This window comes from Saimiri boliviensis, chromosome 5, assembly GCF_048565385.1.
Source record: "Saimiri boliviensis isolate mSaiBol1 chromosome 5, mSaiBol1.pri, whole genome shotgun sequence".
NCBI classification, from domain to species: Eukaryota; Metazoa; Chordata; class Mammalia; order Primates; family Cebidae; genus Saimiri; species Saimiri boliviensis.
The window spans coordinates 133330399-133346119 of record NC_133453.1 but is presented as its reverse complement, the minus strand read 5'-3'; positions in this window follow the sequence as shown (position 1 = coordinate 133346119).

Sequence of the window (15721 nt, the reverse complement as noted above, 5' to 3'; positions counted from 1 at the left end):
TCCAGGTTTGCATAGGAACCACTGCAAAGGTCTAAGCAAGTTCAAGGAGATGCGGGTAACACCTGGCATAACACCACAGGCACTGAGCAGTTTACCTAAATCCCTGCAGGCGCCTATCCTTGGGGCAGGGCAGGGACCAGGACCAGGACAGGTGTCTAGAATGGGGTGGGGGAGAGGCTCAGAGGCCCCAAGAGAACAGAAGCCTGCAGGAGGCCCTGCGGGGGAAGGAGCCTCAGCTACCCTGTATTCTACTCCAGACACTGCAGCTAACAAGCTGTGCACCCTTCAGTAAGGGCGGCACCCTCTCTGGGCCTCAGCTCCAAGGTCTGTAAAATACAGAACAATGGTTCACAAAACTTAGGACTTAAAAGAGAGAGTGTTTGTGCGAGTGCGTGTATGTGTGTCTGTTATGGGTTGAATTTGGTCCCTCACATATGTTGAAGTTGTGACTCCTCCATACCCGTGAACGTGGTGTTATCTGGAAATTTTTTTTTTTTTTTTTTTTTTTTTTTTTTTTTTTTCAAATATCAAGTTAAGATGGGACCACAGTGGATGAAGGTAGGCCTCACCCCCAGGGAATGCTGTTCCCAGGAGAAGGCCATGTGAAGACATCACCCAGGAGGCCACGTGGGACAGAGGCAAAGAGGGGCACGGTGCTACCATAGCCAAGCATTGCTGGCAGCGACCAGAAGCTAGAGGTAATATGGAAGGATCTTCCCTAGGACTTTCAGAGGCAATGTGGCCCTGCTGACAACTTGATTTTGGACTTCTGGCCTCTAGAACTGTGAGACCAAACATGTCTGTTGCATTAAGCCTTCTGGTTGGTGGCAATTTAATACAGTAGCCCTTGGAACTTAATGCAGCGTGCTTACTAAACATGCAGAAGTACATTGATCTCTGAGGAGATCCAAGTTGGTAAGAAGGTGCAGCCTAGGACTCCTGTGGAATTTCACAGAGCACAGTGTGATCCTGCCAGGCAGGTAGGGGCAGGGGACAGTCTGCAGACCACAAAGAGTCGGCCTCAGCCCTGCTGGCTATTACTGAAGAGCGAGGGCCCCACACGCCTCTGTCCAGCCTAAGAGAGTGCCTGACCTCCCTGAATCTGTCCCTCATCTGTCCTGGGGCCACTGGGTTGTGTGGAGGAACAAAGAAGGCTGAGAAAGCCTCTGACCACTCCACAGACCCCAGAATGGAGCCAATGAGGAGGCACTGGAACAGCTGTCCCAAATAAATCTGGGACAGGGAAGCAAGAGGACCAGTCACCTGCTGAGTGTCCACCACAGGCTCATTCCCAGGCATCTGGTTCCTTGGGGCATGGGGCTTACAGATCTGGGAGCAGCCAGGAGCCTGGCTGGGAAACGGGAAGTGATCATCAGTCCCAGAGGACAAGAAGCTTGGAAGGAGAAGCTCCTTTGAAATGGCCACAGCAGCTGGACTATCAACCCACAAATGCCATCCTCATCCAGCTCCAGGTGCCAGGAAGGGAGGAAATTCCCTTCTCACAAGCACCTACTATGTGCAGATGTTGTACAAATGTCCGTTTTTCTCCTAAGGATTCTGCAAGGGGGATGTTAGATGTCCCTCTTTGACAGTGGGGAAGACTGAGGCTCAGCAAAGGAAAGTCACAAGGTCAAGTTCACCCAGCCAGGGAGACAGAGGAGGCCAATGGAAACACCTAGAGAGCACCTGCTATGTCACGTGCCTTGGCTATGCAGGCAGTGGGAACTGCTATCCAGACCCCCAAAAACCACCCTATGAAATACCTGATCCAAGATGAGGAAACAGATGTTCAGAGAGGTTCCTTGCTGGGATCACTGGGCCAGGTCAGGGCAGAGTAGGCACTGGAGGCAAGCTCTGCTCCTTCCTACTTCCCAGGGCTGCTGGGAGGCAGGAAGGGGAGGAGATGGGGCCAATAATGGCTAATGACAGCAAATACATACGTAGTGGCAGTTTTCCATCAGGCACTGCTCTAAGCAATCTATGCCTATGAACATATGTGATCTTTGCAATATTAACCCCATTGGACACAGGGCCAATGCAATTATAACCATTTTACAGGGGAGGAAACTCAGGTGCTAGGAGGCAGCTGGGCTCAGATTCAAACTTGGGCAGCCCAGCTACTACCTCTCCGTTATAGCAAGGGCTGGGTGTTGGGCCAGTGGAGGAGCTGCCTTGTCTTGGCGCCAGGCCTAGCCTGGGGTTCAGCAGGTGTTCCCTGCACCGAGTGATGCTCTGGCCCCATCCAGGGTGCTCGTCTGCAGTTCCTCAGGTGGCCACTAGATGGCGGGGCCTCCCAGGCAGTGAGGACCTGCTGGCCAGGGAAGAACGGGAGGAAAGTCCGGGCATCTTCCCCAGGGACTGTCAGCCTGGTCCTGGCCACCCACCTCCAGCTCCCTGGAAAAGTCAGGCGAATGAGGCCTGCTGTGGTCTGGGGCTGGGGCGAGGCCCAGCTGGCAGTGGGAGCGCAGCAGGAGCTCACCCTGGCCCACAATGTGCTCCCCGGAGACCAAGAGGGCCTAGGATGAAAGAGTCTGGTTGTCAGGCAGGCACGGGGCTTGGGGGGCGGGGTGTGTGGTCACGATAAGAGCTGCTTCTCACCATCCCCTGCACCTGGAATAACACAGCAGCTGTCACCTTACCGCCTCCACGCCTGCCCCTGCCCCAGCTAACCTCTAAGAAATGCAAATGAGGGCCCGGCGCTGTGGCTCACACCTGTAATCCCAGCACTTTGGGAGGCCGAGGTCGGTGGATCACAAGGTCAGGAGTTCAAGACCAGCCTGACCAACATGGTGAAACCCCATCTCTACTAAAAATACAAAAATTAGCTAGGCGGCCAGGCGCGGTGGCTCATGCCTATAATCCCAGCACTTTGGGAGGCCGAGGCAGGTGGATCACTAGGTCAAGAGATCGAGACCATCCTGGTCAACAAGGTGAAACCCTGTCTCTACTAAAAATACAAAAACTAGCTGGGCATAGTAGTGCCTGCCTGTAGTCCCAGCTACTTGGGAGGCTGAGGCAGGAGAATTGCTTGAACCCAGGAGGCAGAGGTTGCGGTAAGCCAAGATCATGCCATTGGACTCCAGTCTAGGTAACAGTGAAACGCCGTCTCAAAAAAAAAAAAATAATAATAATAATAATTAGCCAGGCATGGTGGCGCTCACCTATAATCCCAGCTACTCAGGAGGCTGAGGCAGGAGAATTCCTTAAACTTGGGAGGCGGAGGTTGTAGTGAGCTGAGATCGCACCACTGCACTCCAGCCTGGGTGACAGAGCAAAACCCTTTGTCTCAGGGGAAAAAAAACCAAAAACGCAAATCAGACATTATCTCCTGCGCTTAAGAGAAGCCGGGCTCCGGCATGGCCTGTGGACTATTTCGTCTTCCCAACTCACCTCCCTTACTCCCTCCATAAGGGCTGCCCCATGGTCCTGAAGACAAAGCCTTGCCTCAGGCCTCTTCCCTGTGCAGGGCTCACCCTCACTAATGAGGCCCCTTTTCCAACACCCTGCCCCCTCTCCCTGCTTCCTCCTTGCACAGCATTTACCACACCCTGACCACAGACCAAACAGCTCTAGTTTGCTGTATCTTCCTGGCCCCACTGGAATGCACCACCCAGGAGGCCGGCACCTGGGCTGTCTCTTTTACTACCCAGTCCCTGAACCTAGAGCACAGCCTGGCAGAGGTAAGAAACATGTTTTCTGAATGAACAGAGGAATAGATAAGGGGTGGGAAACAATGGTTCAGCGCTGAATCTGGCTCACTGCCAACTCTTACAAATACTTTTACTGGAATACAGCCATATGCATTCACTTAGATATCATCCATAGCTGCTTTTACAGGACAGTGGTGGACGTAGTAGTTGAAACAGAGACTGGATGGTTCATAAAGCCTAAAATATTTACTATCTGTCCTTTTATAGAAGTGTGGGTCCTTGGGATGCATGGATGAACGGTGGATGCATGGATGGACGGTGGATTCAATGGATGGATGGCAGATGGATGATGATAGATGGACGGTGGGTGGATGCATGGACGGATGGTATGGATGGATGGTGGATGCATGGATGGATGATGATGGATGGTGGATGCATGGATGGATGGTAGATGGGTGGATGCATGGATGGATGGTGGATGCATGGATGGATGGTAGATGGGTGGATGCATGGATGGATGGTATGGATGGATGGTGGATGCATGGGTGAATGATGATGGATGGTGGATGCATAGATGGATGGTAGATGGGTGGATGCATGGATTGATGGTATGGATGGATGGTGGATGGATGGATGGATGGTAGATGGGTGGAGGGATGTATGGTGGATGCATGGATGGATGATGATGGATGGTGGGTGGATGCACGTATGGTTGGATGGTGGAGGGATGGAGGGATGCGAGGGAGTGATGGTTGGGGGTGGGAGGGCAGAAATGGTGGGATGGATGGAAGATGGGAAGGAGGAAGGAAGGATGGGTGAATGAATGGATGGGTGGGTGGATAAAAGAACCAATGAACCAGCTACCAACGCCAGGAGGGGAAAGGGGTTGAGGAAAAAGGGTCCCAACACCTCTCTTCTGAGGCAATCATGACAACAGCAATGCTAACTTCTGTGCCCGGCACCAAGGCTGAGCATTCCTGCATCACATCTCTCTTAACTGTCACCATCACCCTACCTCCTGGAACCTGCTGCTGCTTCCATTCCTCAGATGAAACACTGGTAGCTCAGAGAGGAGATGTGCCCTGCCCAGTCACCCAGCGGGCAAATGGCAGAGCCACCATACTGGTGTCTGGCTGCATCGCTCACACCCCTGCCTTCTGCGGGCACCACCCTCCATACTGCCTCATCACCACGGGTCCCTGGTTCTCCAGCTGCCCCTTTCCCCAGGGCAGACTCACCCTGGGCAGGTCACAGATCCCCAGGTGGAGGGAGTGCCGAAGCCAGTGTGCGTAATCAGTCTGTACTTCTCCCCAGAAGCTCTGCCGGGCACAAGAGGCCCTGAGGACGTGCTCCAGCATGGCCTCCTTGATGATCTTGTCTGGCTGAGATGGCTGATGCGTCTGGAATGAGAGGGCCCATGTATCAGGGGCTTATCACGTAAGAGAATGCCCATGGCCAGCTGCAGGTGGAGACCCTCGCCTAGCAAGAACATGTGCCAGGAAACCACCGTCAGAGCTCTCATCAGCCACAGCACTCCCTTACACTCTGATGCAGGATTTTCTTTTTTTGAGACAGAGTCTTGCTCTGTAGCCCAAGCTGGAGTGCAGTGGCACTATCTCGGCTCACTGCAACCTCCACCTCCTAGGTGCAAGTGATTCTCCCACCTGAGCCTCCCAGATAGCTGAGACTACAGGTGTATGTCACCATGCCCATCTAATTTTTTTGTATTCTTATTAGAGACAGCATTTCACCATGTTGGCCAGGCTGGTCTTGAACTCCTGACTTCAGGTGATTCCCTGCCTCAGCCTCCCAAAGTGGTGGGATTACAGGCGTGAGCCACTGCATCCTGACCATGGCAGGATTTCTGCTGTGAGCACCCGGGGGGATGGGCCTAAGAGTCCCAGGAACCCAGATGGGAGGCCCAGAGGAAGGGGGCTTCTGAGGCCAGTTCTCCCCAGTTCTCCATGGGCGGGTTCCTGCCTGAGGCTGTGCAGAACAATGCTCGGCCCCATGAGGAGCCCATCAGGTAGTGATACAGGAGGAGACCTGGTCCCTGATGCCTCCATGAACCTGAGCTCCCAATCTCCCTCCGCCCCCTCCTGAGAAGCCCACTAGCACCCCACCTCCTTCCTTATCTGTTTCCAGCATCTCATGCTGGAAACACATGCTTTTCTGGTCTTCCAGAGCCCTCACCACATTGCAGGTAGGAAGGGAGTATTGTACCCATTTCACAGGTGAGAAAACCAAGGTGCACAGCAGGGAAGTGAGTTGCCCAGGATTCCACAAGCACTGGAACTCAAGACCACACAGTCTCAGGGTGGGGCACTCCTGCAGCATGTGGAGCCATGTGGGGGTTCCCTGCCTGGACACTGCTCCCCAGCCCTCACCTCGTATGTCAAGTTGTGCCGCATGCGCTGCTGGCCCCAGGATAGGTTGAGCTGTTCAACAAAGGCATCTAGGGTCTGTGTTATAGCCCTGCAGGCCTGGAGGAGGTCCAGGCCCCAAGTTTCTGGGAGCTGATAGGGAAGAGAACAGAGCACATGACCTGGGAGGGGGCAGCCGAGAAGCCTGGAGCAAAGGGAAGCCCCACGGTGGGCACAGCAGCCAGACCCCACATACCTGCCCCGGGGAGGCAGCCAGGCAGCCATCCCAGGCGGTGCTGTGTGCTGAGAACCTGTCAGCCCAGGCGAGCTGCAGAGTCACAGGCTGTCTGTCCTCTGTTCCAGGTGAGTGAGCTGTACCTGCGTTGAGATGGGAGGGCAGTGGTGGGGGTAAGGGGGAGACTCGGGGGAGAAGAGGGACTAACGGCACCCCCACACCCCATCTCTGTTGGGAAATGAAAGGCTAGGGAGGATGCAGAAGCTGCCACTGCCCTCCTGCAATATCCCTGTAGAGGAATTAGGATGGAAGGTGAAGAGAATGCCCTGCCCCTCATCTCTGGAAGAGCCCAGAGCTGTTCCCAGGCTGCAGAGTGAAAGCATCTGGATTTAAAAAAACGCCTCATCCCCCAGACTCAGCATTTCCAAAAGCAGAAAGCAATCGCGTGCCTCCATGCGGCCTCCAGGGTCAGCAGGATCTGTCCCTGCCGGTCTGACCTCATCTCCCTGTCACCCGCCCCCACCAAGCTTACTCCCCTTCCAGTGCTCCCCGAAGCAGCAGGCTCCTTCCCACCACAGAGGCCTTTGCACATGCTTTTCCTGCCTCCTGCAGTGCTGCTTCTGCAGCTTTTCGCAAGCCTGGTCTTTCCCATCTCCGGGCTGCCTCCCCCATGAGGCCCTCACTGACCACCCGCCTATGGTAGCTCCCCGACCCACCTGCCCAGTTACTCTCAGTCTTATATACTCTTTACTTTTTTTTTTTTTTTTCCCTCTGAGATGGAGTCTTGCACTGTTGCCCATGCTGGAGTGCAATGGCATGATCTTGGCTCACTGCAACCTCTGCAACCAGGGCTCAAGCAATTTTCCTGCCTCAGCCTCCCACGTAGCTGGATGGTGGTTGCAGGCGTGCACCACCATGCCCAGCTAATCTTTTGTATTTTTAGTAGACAGGGTTTTGCTATGTTGGCCAGGCTGGTCTCAAACTCCTGACCTCAAGTGATCCGCCTGCCTCGACCTCCCAAAGTCCTTGGATTACAGGCGTGAGCCACTGCGCGCAGCCCATCTTTACTGCTTTATGGTGCTTACCGCACCTTCTGATTTTTACATTCATTCCTTGGCTTGAATTCTGGAGAGCATCTTTTGCCTGCACACAACTCTCCTATTGTCCTCCCTTTCACAGATGGAAAAACCAAAGGCTCAGAGAGGCGATGGGAGACGCCAGAGGCCACCCAGCCAGATGGGGTGCCCAGCTGCTTACTCAGTCCCCAAAGCTACCACTAAACTGATGAATACGGTCTCCTTCTCCTACCTGAGGTGCCCAGACTCCCAGGCTCAGCCATGTAGTTTTTTGTTCCTGCCCCCGCCAAGGGCACCTAGGACATCCTTGCTCACCTGCCAGCTCTGCCTGCCACCGCTGCTCTCAGCAAGGCCACTTGCCTCAGCTTGCCGCCAGGAGACATTGAATGGGTGAGCCAGGGCCAGGTGGGCAGTCAGCTCACTCTTCTCCAGCCATCGGGAGGAGGAGACCAGCACCTGGGGAGGGGGACAGACTCAGCCAGGGGCTTTACCCAGACAGGCTGCACTTCTTTCTCACCTGCACAGACCACCTTCTCCATCAAGGTCAAGGCTGCAAGTACAGATGGCATTGAGCACAAACCCAGCCCTATGCAAGGCCCTGGGAGCGCTCAGCCCATTCCTCAGAGGAGGACATCGAGGCTTGGAGAAGAGGGGATGGGGTAAACACATGACAGAGATGAAACTGGAGGTCGCCCTCCTCTTCCACTGTCTTCCCCAGCTCTATGGCTCCAGGCAGGTCACAGCATCTCTAAGGTCTTCAATTTCACCATCTGAACACGGGGCTATTAATAGCACTGAGAATATTGGAGGCTGAGGTGTGGGTTGACCCACAGCACCTATCATGGGATAAGCATTCAGGGCCTGTCAGCCAGTGTCACTGCCCTGCCTGTCAAGGTGTCGTGGGGACCCAGGTCTCCTGCTGCCCTTCTAGTGAGACTGTGGGACATGGTGCAGCCTTCTCGGCCCCAGGTAAGACTCCTCCAGCAGGGGAGGGCCCCAAGGACCCTGCTTAGCCTGCAGGGTGGAGTTCAGCTCTGCCCCAGGGTGACCTTCAGCCCTGACATCTACCTGGTTCCTGCCATCCCAGCTGACAACCAGGCCGTCTCGGTGGCTGCCTCCCAAATGCTCTGAGGACAGGTGGAGGCTGCAGTGTTGAGGCAGGGGAAGTGGCAGCGGGTGGGTGAGCTCCACTGGGCGGGGGAGGACACACACAAAGGGTAGGCCATGTGAGCTGAGGTCAGCAGCTCCAGCCCCAGGGTGGTTCAGAGGACTCTTGGTGGCCGCCGCTGCCAGCTCAGGCAGGTGGTCCCTCGGGGCCACACACCCAGATAATTTTCACAAAATTTGGAAGCTATGTGCTCACTCTGTCACCATTACCACTTGACACCCTGCACTGTCCTTGTGGGAATCCCCATTACAATGAGACTTCAAGGCTTCTCCAGGAGGTGACATCTGCCTCCCCAGCCCTTGGACCTGGGCTGGCCTCGTGATGTTCTAATAGAATTTGGTGAAGTGACCGAGCGAGTGCCAGTCCTAAGCCCAGGCCTTAAGAGGCCTCACCACACTTCCTCCCTTGAACCCCTTCCCAGCCACAAGAACCAACCCTGCTCACCTTTGGGCAGGTGCCACCCGGGGTTGGAGGGAGCCTGGTTTCAGCTCAAGATGTCCGAGCGAAGCTGCCAGCCAGCTCCCGAGCAGGTCAGAGAGCCCAGCCAAGGCCAGCAGAGCCACCTGCTCACCCTACAGACCTTGAACATGTGGAAGACCAGAAAAGCTGCCCAGGTAACACACAGCCTTGTGAGCAAGGACCAGTGCTCGCTTGATGTCTCCGAGTTTCGGAGCAGGTTTTTACCATCTTGAATCAAGATCTAATGGGAGCAGCCCCAACCCCCAACAACCTGCATCGCTCTTGGGGGCCTCACATGCATGGGTGACCTGCGCCCTCTCAGATTCCCCACACCTCCATGCTGCCCAGTCCTATGCTCTCCTTCCATCTTGGGGTATGACAGGTGGCACCCCATAGCTGAGTCCTCGCAACAGTCTGCACACCCTGGGTCTTCTTCCTTTGTCCCCCAGGTGAGTCAAGCTGCCCTGACCTCCTGCATCACGACCTTCTCACCTCCTGGGGTCCCTGCACAGTCCTGCTTTCCCAGACCCTTACAGCAGGAGGCTGCCTGGGGCCTTTGTGCTGTGGTGAGCTCTGAGCTCTGTACAAAGGGCACCCATCTGTTAAGATGGGCTGCAGGGAGCTGTGCCCAGAGACAATGGCACTGGCTGGTTCGCAGGGCATCACTCAGTCACTGGTTCTGGGGAGGCTGACCACATCCAGGGCTGGAAGCCTCTTCCCTGCCACCCGCTTAGCCACCACGTGCAACACGGTGACCACAGTGTGGGGCTGCAAGCTGTGAGGCTCACCAACAGTGGCACAAATACACACACACATGCATGCACGTGCATATATGCACACCCATGCACAGGCATGCACACATGCACAGGCATGCACACATGCATGCTCACATAAGGCATGCACACACAGGCATATACACATGTGCACATGTGCATACAGGCATGCACACATACACAGGCATACATGCGTTCACATACAGGCATGCACACATACACACAGGCATACACACACATGCGCACTGCCTTGGCCTGTTGAGGACCTGCTCGTTTCCTCTGCCTTCCAGGGCACACAAGTGGCAAATGTGACACTGGGAGGATTCCATCCGGCCTCCTGGCAAGCTGTGCTACCGGGCTGGGGTCTGCACTCTGTCTCTGTACCTGGTGGGTCTGGGTTTGGGCTCTTCTCTGTGTCCAGAGGGTTTCTCACACAGAAACTGACAGTCTGCATGGCTGCACAGACCACGAATGACAGCCCCTTCCAGGGATGCCTGTTCCTGGCTAATTTTTTATTTTTTTTTAAATACAGATGGGGTTTCTCCATATTGGTCAGGCTGGTCTTGAACTCCTGATCTCAGGTGATCCACCCACCTCAGCCTCCCAAAGTGCTGGAATTAGAGGCATGAACCACCACACCTGGCCTTCCCATAGATTTTCAAATGGCTGCACTTATCATCCAAGGCTAGCTCAAGCACCACCTCCTCAGTGGAGCCTTCCCTGGCCACCTAATCTAAATACACTCCCTGTTTACTCAGTCACTTCAGTACATTTTCTCTAGATCTTACTACTATCTATTTGTGTCATTTTGGGTAGTTAATCTCCCCCACTGCAGTACACAATTGATGAGAAGGAGGATTGATCAGTTCCATTTTAGGTCACAACCCACCTTCTGAAATAATGCCTGGCACCTAGTAGATGTTCAATAAATCATGCCAAAGGAAGAAGGTATGGATAAAGACACCAGCTGATAATCTATTCCAGCAATTTTTTTCCATTTCACAGCCTTGCCTGACCTTCTTCCCAGGAATCAGGACATTAGCACAATTTCTTTTTTCTCCGAGGACTGTCCCAGGAACCCCCCCATCCCCACCCCAGCATGCCCTTGGCCTGAGCTGTCCTCCACACACCTGCAGGAAGGAATGTTCCAGCTTCATGAAGTTGGTGAGACTGGCCTTAGCAGCTACCAGATGGGTGCTGATGTGAAAATGATGCTCCTCCACGCCCAAGGGAAACATGCTCTGAACCTCACCCTTGGAGTAGTGTAGCCGAATCAGGAAACACACACACACACACACACACACACACACACACACACACACTCTCATCAGGGATCTGATGGAACATTTAAGCAGATGCTGGCTTTAAGCCGTGAGCTCTGCCTCCCAAAGCCCCACGCCTAGAAGATCCACAGCTTCCTGGGCTGGAGGAACTTTGGTGAAGTAAGGGTTTAGACCCTCAGTTTAGGCCATCAAATGTGGCCATAGCAACTCTCTTCTCAGACCCTCCCTGCTATAACACTGACTTGAAAATATCTACCAGCCTGGCACCAGCAGGCAAGAACTCTAGTTGCAGTACTGTTGCAGACAGCAGGGGGCAGTCTAGCAGAAAGGACAATGCTTGGGCTTGTGTCAGCACCAAACACACAGAGCTCCAAGTGTGGATGCACCACGGAGAGGTGAGTAATCTCCAGCTAGTTACTTAACCACCTGAGCCTCAGCCTTCTATTTCAAAACACAGGGATAAGGACATCGATTTTATTATGAGTTGCTGTCAACACTGTATGAAATAATGTGCTAACTTCCAGGTTGGCTGAACAGCAGATTCGCTCGGGGAAACTCACTAAAAATATATTCTGTCCTCCCACTTAAAACCTACAAAAACGGAGTCTCTGAGAAGAGGTTCAAGAGCTAGTACTTTTTTTTTTTTTTTTTTTAATGGAGTCTCACTCTGTCACCCAGGCTGGAGAGCAATGGCACAATCTTGGCTCAATGCAACCTCCACCTCCCAGGTTCAAGCAATTCTCCTGCCTCAGCCTCTTGAGTAGCTAAGATTACAAACGTGTGCCACCATGCCCAGCTAATTCTGGTATTTTTAGTAGAGACGGGGTTTCGCCATGTTGGCCAGGCTAATCTCGTACTCCTGACCTCGGTTACTCTGCCCACCTCAGGCTCCCAAAGTGCTGGAATTACAGGCTTGAGCCACCACATCTGGCCAAGAACTGGTACTTTTAATGAGCTCACCAGAGATGTGTCATTATGTTAGTGATATCCCTGTCAAAAATGCTCAACCTGAATCTTGTCTTCAGCAGACAATCTGACAAATCCACATTAGGAGAATGTTTTGAGAAATAACTTCCTGGACACTTCAAAATTGTCAATGCAGGATTTTTTTTTTTTTTTTTTTTTTTTTTTTTTTTTTTTTTTTTTTTTTTAGGTAGGGACAGGTTCTGGTCTGTAATCCAGACTGTAGTGTGCAGTGGTGTGAACACAGCTCACTGTAGCCTCCACTTCCTGGGCTCAAGCAATTCTCCCATACCTCAGCCTCCCAGGTAGCTGAGACTACAAGTAGGCACTGCCACGTGTGGCTCATTTTTTCATTTTTTGTAGAGACAGGGTCTCCCTAGGTTGCTCAGGCTGGTCTTGAACTCCTGAAGTCAAATAGTTCTCCCATCTCGGACTCCCAAAATGCTGGGATTACAAGTGTGAGCCACTGCATTCGGTTGGGATTTTTTTTTTAAAGGTGGATAATGATAATAAAGTGTTTAGGGGAAATCATATTGATATCTGCAACTGACTTTGAAACGTATCCAAAACTAAGATGGATGGAGAGCTATGTGATTACGCAAAATAAAATGTGAACAGGAAAATCTAGGTATGTGGTGTTCAACTGTGAAGTTACTTCCATTTATTAGTGTCTGAAAAATTGTATAATAAAATGTTGGGGGGAGTGCTGGACACAGTGCCTCACACCTATAATCCCAGCACTTTGGGATCCCAAGGTGGGTGGATCACTTGAGGTCAAGAGTTTGAGACCAAGCCTAGCCACCATGGTGAAACCCCATCTCTACTAAAAATGCAAAATTTAGCCTGGTGTGGTAATACATGCCTGTAATCCCAGCTACTCACGAAACTGGGGCAGTAGAATTGTTTGAACCCAGTGGGCGGAGGTTGTAGTGAGTCAAGATTGCATCACTGCACTCCTGCCTGGCTAACAGAGAAACTCTGTATCAAAAAAAGTTAAAAAATAAAAATAAATAAATAAAACATTGGTTAAGGAAAGGTAGTGTGTGGAAGGAGAATGTTCAAGATCAGGAGCTGGCTTTTGGGTCAAATGTGGCCCACAACCTGATTTTGTAAATAAAGTTTTTTTTTTTTGTTTTTTTTTTTCTGAGACAGAGTTTCGCTCTTGTTACCCAGGCTGGAGTGCAATGGCACGATCTCGGCTCACCACAACCTCTGCCTCCTGGGTTCAGGCAATTCTCCTGCCTCAGCCTCCTGAGTAGCTGGGATTACAGGCACGCACCACCATGCCCAGCTAATTTTTTGTATTTTTAGTAGAGACGGGGTTTCACCATGTTGACCAGGATGGTCTAGATCTCTTGACCTCGCGATCCACCCGCCTCGGCCTCCCAAAGTGCTGGGATTACAGGCGTGAGCCACCGCGCCCGGCCTGTAAATAAAGTTTTATTGTAACGCAGCCATGCCTATTCACTTACATGTCGTCTAGAGCTGCTTTTGTGTTACATGGCAATTCTGAGTAGCTGTAACAGCGATGATAAGGCCTGCAACCTCTACATTTCACTTTACAGTAAAAGTTTGTGGACCTCTGTTCTAGATTAAGAAAATTAAAAAGACATGGCAATTACGCACGCTGTGCAATCTTGGCCTGCATCCCAGATTTAAAACAAAACAAAACAGTTTTTTGAAAGAACGTTATCGGGAAAGCTGGGAAATTTTATATGAGCTGTACATTAAATGAAGGTATTACTTCAATGTTCAGTTTCCTGAATGCTGTAATTATTGTGTTGAATCAGAAAATATCCTTGGTATAGGAGAGAGGTGAAGTATTTCAGTAAAAAGGTGACATCTTCAGAAACGTCTATTAATTCCTAATGATACAGAAAAAAGTATGTATGATAATACAAATTTATGTAACATAGATGAGAAATATGGAAAGATATTAACAACTGATCAATGTTCACTGTCCCACAGTAACTTTTATATAGGTTCAAATGACTCAAAACAAAAGTTGGGAAAAAACTAAGCAGCTCCATGAACGGAGTCAGGTGTGGTGGTACCACCTGTGGTCCCAGCTACCCTGGAGGCTGAGGCGGGAGGATCACTTGCAGCCCAGAGCTTGAGGCTGCAGTGAACTATGATCATGTCACTACACTCCAGCCTGGGTGACAGAGCAAGACACTGTCTCAAACAGAAATTTTAAAAATGAAAAGCAAGGCCGGGTATGGTGACTCACACCTGTAATCCCAACACTTTGGGAGGCCGAGGTGGTGGATCATTTGAGGTCAGGAGTTTGCAACCAGCTAGGTAAGATGGTGAAACCCCATCTCTACAAAAACAAAACAAAACAAAAATTAGCCAGGTGTGGTGGTGCGTGCCTGTAATCCCAGCTATTCTGGAGGCTGGGGCGGGAGAATCGTTTGAACTCAGGAGGTGGAGGTTGCAGTGAGCCAAAAACCATGCCACTGCACTCCAGCCTGGGTGACAAAGGGAGACCGTCTCAAAAAAACAAATAAATAATAAGGAAAGAAAGAGTTCCCTGAATGATTGTGCAGTTGTGGCGAACTGTAGGGAACTCCAAAATCATGTGTCAATTCGGCAGAGAACCCCAGCACACAGCATGTGCTCTGTAAAGAAATTCAGCCTGGGCCAGGACTAGGAGGGTGCCTAGCAAAACACGGTGGCTGGCCGGAAAATGAAATGACCAGTTGGCAGATGTGACCATTCATGCATGCACTCACCCATTCATGCCGTTTTTTACTGAGCACCTGCTATGTATTGGGCCCTGTGCCAGGCACTAGGCATGCCCTCCAGGGAGCTCCAGATTTGGACATGGACAACGACAGCTCAGAGGGACAGAGGAACCTGGCCTAAGTCTAATGGGCCCTTCTGTCCACTCCCAGGACTCCCCAGTCCGTCCTGCAGAGCAGAAACGGGGGTGACACTGGCTCAGCTCAAACGGCTGCGGCATCAGCTCCAGCCTCTACAAGTGCGCTAGGCTGGGTGAGGCAATGCCAGGCACCAGGCACTGGGTGAGGAGGCCTCCCCCATCTCCCAGAGGGCTCGTAGACCTGGCTGTGGGCCGGCCCAGGAATGTAAACCTGGGTATGTTTGGGAAAGCTGGAGCCAGAGGTTTCCCAGGGTGGCCCACGTGGGCCTGCTGCAGGCTGACGGACAGATGCGCATGCGTTAACGTGCCCCAGAGGGGCCTGGCCCCCTTCCACCTGGGGCAAGCATCTGGAAGCAGTTAGGAGCCAGGCAGCTGGGGCACAGTTACTTTAGCTGAGACGGAGGCTGAGCTGGGTCAGCAGCCCAGGAGGGAGGGGAGGCAATGCTGGCCTGAGAACAGCAGCTCTTTGCTAGAAGGAAGGAAAGAGAGGGCTTGAAGCTGGCAAGATGCCACCTTGTCCAGTGCCCCCAGGGCCAGGTTGGACCAAGTCAACTTCCCCAAGAGAGGGTCAGAGAGCCAGGATCACATCAGTGGCCCAATGCAGGGCTATTCCGGGCTATACCCTGAGGCCCAAGGGCCACACGGTGTCCTGGTTAGGGCTGGACTCTGGAGCCAGGTGATTTGGGTTTTAATCCCAGCTTGGCCTCTACCTAGCTCTGGCACCACAGGCAAGCATCTCAGTTGCCCCTCTCTGAGCCTCAGTTTCCCCATAGGTATCAAGGGTTAAGCCTGGCTCTGGGCTGCAAGTCTGCCATGAGCCCGTCCATGAGCTTTCTTGGGTTGGTCCCATGGGAACCCCAGCAGGGT